We start from the raw sequence: 6,000 nt of genomic DNA, 5'->3' as shown, positions 1-6,000 counted from the left end.
CACTGTATTTTTCTCAAAATATTGTAAACAAAACTGATCCCATCAGACGTTCATTTTTGCTTCATTTACATTTAGGTCACTTTTTTTAAGGAAGATTTTCTTAGTAAAATAAAACTATCCATAAAAAAATAATGGTGAAGGTCATCATATTTCATTGTCTCAATATTCAATTCTTGCTGATCCAGCCCTAAAGCTCTGACTGAGGGTGCTGGCACTAGCAATCAGGCTGTTCTGTGAAGACATTTCTTTCTAGTGTAAACCTCTTCGATAACTGATCGTCTGTTCTGTTTTTTTTTTTCCTCAAGTAGGATGATACCGGAAAGTGAAACATGATACTTTACATGAGTAAAGTCACCTTTAGTTTGATGCAATCACTATGTGTTTTATTGTCCTGCAGACATAATTTTAATGCTTTTATTTTGGCTACATTATTCCTTTTTCAGGTAAGATATGCTAATTAGTACAACCACCAACATGAGCCAACATTTGGGACATATGGTATAAAGAGGGCTGGACTGTGGTGTAGTGGTTAGCACTGTCACCTCACAGTAAGAAGGATGTGGTTTGAGTCCCAGATCGGACCTTTCTGTGTGGAGTTTGCATGTTCTGCTGGTGTATGAGTGGCTTTTTTTTGTCGTGAGAGAAATTGTTTCTGCAATGATCTGGCAACCCGTTCAGGGTGTACCCTTCCTTTTCTCAGCAGTAACTGGGATAGGCTCCAGCAGCCACGTGAGCCCAAAATGATAGCAGGTTTAGATGGATGGATGGTTTAAAGATGTGACTCTAAATGGTTGTGATGTTTTTGTTGTTCTGCTTTGGATCTGATGCTGACATTGACCCTGAACAGCCAGTAGTGGACATAGAGCATGGATCTGCAACCTTTGACGCTATAAGAACCATTTGGCCCAGTTTTTTTACACATCAAAACCCAACCAGAGCCACAAAAGTTCCACTTTCACCATTTTGAAAAATACTTTCTATTTAGGCTTTGTGTGGCCATTAAAATATTAATTTACAAAATATTGTTTTTAAATGCAACATTTTAATATCTACAGTGTTTTATTTTTCCATTAGTAAGAATTTTAAGCTGTTATTTTAACAGCTGCACATCCACGTTTCTTTCAAAATAAAGTGTCAAACTAAGCTGCAACTGGTTTACTTGAATTAAAAATGTAAGAAAGTCAAGTCAAACTTTTACTTTTACTATTGAATATGAACATTAATGTAGAATCAAATTAAAAATATATGCCTGTAAATGCAATTTATGTCTCTGAACAGCAACACGACACTGTTTTGCAGCAGGAAATAAAAATATGTTTGAGACTTTTACTAATAATAAACTGCTCTGATAGTGGATTAAATCTTTTACACTCCTTTTGCTTAGTTATCTGACATGTTAAAGTCTAAACAAAAATGATGATCCTGAACAAATGAACTAAAATTATTACCTCAATATTTATTCAGATTGTTTGCATTTTTCTTTAAAGTCAAAGAGCCACAATGGAGGGATAAAAGAGCCACAAGTGTCATAGAGGGCTGACATTATTAAGACAAACATTGTTTAGTATTGGCCCATTGAGGTTTATTCTTGTTAGTCCAGGGACTTAAACCAACAACCCCAAGACAAAAGTTCACGTCACGTACGATGAGGACACTGTTAGTCCAGATTATAATAAAAACTGACCTCTCTGTTTTCTTTGTAACACTGATGTCACCAATGACGATGTTTTTTTTTTCATTTTGTGTACCTCTAATGAAATGCTAAACTTTTGTGTGCTGCTTTTTTGTATTTTATGATCTAAAAGGATGAATCACACGATTCGATACACATCTCGATCCACGAATCTATACATAACGGATTCTACTAACTTTTTGGCAACACGATACAGTCTGATTCTTTTATGAAAAAAAAATAAAATCTAGATATTTCTTATTCATATGGCATTTAAAGCTATAAATAATAATGCGCGACATTTGACAGAGAAATTTATTCAGGTTTTGACTTGGAAGAAACAAGATTATGATTGGATGACTAAAAAAAACAGAAAGAGAAACTGCAGTTTGACAGAAATCAATTATTTACTTCTTGATTTATTTTATATCTTTTAACCACGTTCAACCTTGTTGTGTGAATGTTTAGTAAGCATAATTATAGTGGTTCTTCTGCTCCTTTCCGTACGTTTTTCGGCACTTAAAAACTTTATCACAATCAATTTCAGCAATCTTGGTATCAAAACGTTCAGCTTGTTCAGGACATTACTGGTAGTATTATTGGTATTTATAAACATGATAGTTTTTTAAATATTGAGCAAAATATGCCCCAAAGTTCTGAAATTTAAACATTTTAGTAGATTATGCTAACTTAGAGTTCAGCTTCTATTTTATTCTAACATTTCTGACTAATTTAGTTCACTGAGGAATTTTAGGCTATTTTAGAGTTTAGTTAGTGTTTAAGCAACGTGGTAGCTTTTGTGGCTAATTTGGCATCTGTTGAGGTTTTTTATGCTAATTTGGAGTTTAGCAATTATTTTAGCTAAATATTGTTTGCAAACTATGCATGTATTAGGCCTATTTAAGCAAGTTTACTACAAATTTTTCAGAAATGTAGTTAAACTTTAGCGCTCTTTCATAGTTCTTTCACGAAATTTTTAGCTTTTTAGCAAATTTAGCATTTTGCTAATATCTTTTTCATCTTCAGCAACCACTTTCAGCAAAAAGCATTCACACTGGCATTATCGCAGGTAATGCAACTTTTCTAGTTCATATCTGTGGTTTTCTAACGATACTGTAGTTGCTTGATCCAACATATCAATTTTTTACATCCCTAAGGATCCAGTTTGTCCAAAAGTACGTTTTATTTTTTGTAGCTGTTGGTTTATCGTTTGAGAATTTTAGGGAAACTAACACCTTCCAAAACATTAAAGATGTGGACATTTGGTCTACAGTATTTGTGGCTCTTGTGTAGAGATTCAAGCCTGAGAAATAAAAGTTTACGCCAGTGGAGGTTAGTAATAGTTTCAGTGTAGTATTACACCTCCGCTACAAGTTTCACAGCTGCAAATATGATATAGCAGCTTGGAAGCTTTTATATTGTTAGCTTACAGCTTTTTTTTTCCTTTTATCACAGTGGGTGAATGTAATTTTCTTCTTGGTAGTCCTTTTATTTCAAAGTGTGAGCCTTCAGGCCAGACTCATGCAACATTCCTATGCATAACTTCTGCTGCGCACAATATGTTGTGAGAATGTGAATGTCTTTTTATCCCCTTGAGAACCAGTTCAGTTATGTATTTCCTCTGAGATGAAAATGAGGTGTGTTTTTATTAGCCAATTAGAACTATTCTAAATGTGACAATGCATTTGTTTGGGTAGGAAAATGGAAACTCTAAGACCAAATGAAGATCTCACAAAAGTTTTCAAATTTTATGATATATAAATATATTTTAAGCATCATTATGATGCAATACATTTGGAATTTAATGCATCTATTTTTATTTGATTTCTCAAATGTGAGTTTGTGCTTCAAATGCACGCAGGACTCATCCACCTCCCCATTGTCTAGCTCTTAGCATTCTTTCCTGTGGAACAACATTAGATGCTTTTAGTGCAAAAGCTTTTGTGAATAATTCAGGCCTGATAATATTTGCTGCGGTTAGCAGAAACACGGCGGGCTGCTAAACGACATAAATGGATTTCTTCCATGTGATCTCATAGAGAGGGAGAGGAGGAGAGGTGTTGGTTGGGATGATAGAGTTTGGTCCAAGCGGCGAGGGGAGGGATGCTCTCTCTCATTCACTAATTGGTTTAGACCTTTTTCTAGTAAGACACTCCCAGTTTGGGTGGACCTGCTTTACGACTGTCCACAGTGCCTGTTTATAAGAGCTAACTAGAAAACCGCAGCTTTGCTCATGAGCCGACCTCCAAGAAATCGGGTGAGTTTGAGGCAAAACGCGCATTTCGACGCACGCCCAACATCTTTGATTGCATGTGGATTATGTATGTGTGGAAATATCGTAAAATTTAGTGGATGCGATCTGCATGCAGCCTTGCCTGAAGCCTCAGACAGATAAACTTCTGCTTTAGCGAAAGTTTTTATTTTATTCCTATATTGTGTTGTTGGTCCAAAGGAGACAGCTTCTGCTTTTTAGGGGAATACTCATATTTGTAGTTGATAGAAAAGAGCTTGTATCTGGTCATTATTGCTTAGTATTTTTTTTTTTTTTACTTAAATCAAAATCATACGCTATTTGGGTTTTCCAATTTTCATGCAAATCTACAATTTCCCGTTTGGTTGCTATCCTTCAGAAACGGTTTAAAATGAGGATTTAGAAAATTAGACACTTTGCTGAGAGGCAAAGAAAATGCTGTTCAAGACTTGATTTTATTCTGTAAGGATATTTACACGATCAATACTGTCTGGAGCTGAAGATAGATGCCAAGTCAGCAGTATGGTGTAATTTGATGTTCATGATGCATACTCTTAAAAAAAACACATTGGAATTGCAATTTTTTTTCAGTAATATTTTTTCTAAACATCCCAATTTATAAAGATTAAGTTTATAATTCAGGGATTTATATTGTCAAACCAATGGATAAATGAGTGTCACTGGCATGAGATTGGACCTCAGGTCCCGGTACATGAGAGAAGACACGGGTACAACATGACACAATTTACAATAATAAATGCCACACAATATTCTACTAATACTTACAAAAATGTAAGTAAATAATTGTGTGTAGTACTAGTCTATGCTGGTCATTTGTTATGTCCATGACTTTTGAATATTGTACCATAAGTACTTTTAGGATATCATTTAGAAACTGGACACTTTAAACATCAGATGAACTTGTACTACTAAAAAGAAAGAAAATGTTATCACTGTAACTTTAAGCTGTAATAATTTTCTTTTTTTGATGACTTGATTCTATCTTAAACTCTGGCCAATCTACACTAAAGGTTGTAGAGATTTGCCAGTGAAGCTTCAGTGACTTACTGTGATGAAGACGAGAAATGTCTCGTGAAAAAGAGGAGAAAATGTAAATGTACGTTTTGGCCAAACTCTGAACTCATCATATTCACCAATAAACAATAGATTAAGAGATAAAATAAAATAGTTTGACATTCACATTGTGAGGGATTTGAGTAAGAAAGGTTCAAAATTTCCTTTTATTGGCTGTTAAGCTGTTTACCAGAGGTCCCACAGAGCAATAAGCAGTCGGTAGCCCTCGGTCTTAGGTTTAAAGCCACACTACAAATTTGGTTTTCACCCTTTCTGACCTTCCAGACCGCCTGCACTGTTGTTTGCTGGTCTACTTTTCAAAAGTAACCAGACATGCTTCCTATTTATATAAGGATTTCGATTTCCTGTATCATGCAGTAGGAGGACAATTGTTGCCTTCAATTTGTAGATTTGCACATTACTCATAAATGTGTGTCTTGTAGACTTGGTAAAGTGTTTTTACAGGATGTTCTAAAAATATCTTGTGAGCACAATTATTTTCACTTTCTCCAACTAGAAATTACATCAGTTTTCTAGGAGTTGTAGTGGTAGTTTTTTACTAGAACCAGTAAACTGACACTCATCACTCCTCTCTTGTCTGCTTTACACTGGTTACCTATCAAATTTCAAATTTTACCTTTAGTTTTAGGAGCCTTGCGTGGTCAAACTGCGACACACATCTCTGACCTTTTAACCCCATACTCTTCTGCCCGATCTTTGAGGTTTTTCAACCAACATCTTTCCAAAAACCCACTTTAAGACTAGAGGAGGTCTCTCCTCGTCTTTGGAACTCTCTCCCATTGTCGCTGTGTCAGAGTGACTGTTTGAAATCCCAGGTCAAGACGTTTTTATTCAGGTGAACTTTTAGTATGTGTTTAACTATGTTTTTATTATTGGATTTTATTGCCTCTTGTGTTTTGATTCGATTTTATGCTTCTTTTGTAAAGCACTTTAATTTAATTTTTTTAAGTTTTTTGGGTTGAAAATAAAAAAAAGATATTCT

General features: G+C 34.9%; 1 protein-coding gene across 4 annotated transcripts in view; it reads left to right on the top strand.

The window, feature by feature from the left end:
* The window catches only part of kcnab2a (potassium voltage-gated channel, shaker-related subfamily, beta member 2 a), a 104,864-nt gene that overhangs the window by 46,437 nt on the left and 52,427 nt on the right, over positions 1–6,000 (top strand). The gene's annotated exons all lie outside the window — the stretch shown is intronic.

The sequence above is a fragment of the Oryzias melastigma genome, linkage group LG5, assembly GCF_002922805.2.
Source record: "Oryzias melastigma strain HK-1 linkage group LG5, ASM292280v2, whole genome shotgun sequence".
Taxonomy (NCBI): domain Eukaryota; kingdom Metazoa; phylum Chordata; class Actinopteri; order Beloniformes; family Adrianichthyidae; genus Oryzias; species Oryzias melastigma.
Note: the sequence above shows the minus strand (reverse complement) of the source record. Positions and strands in the feature narration are given on the sequence as shown.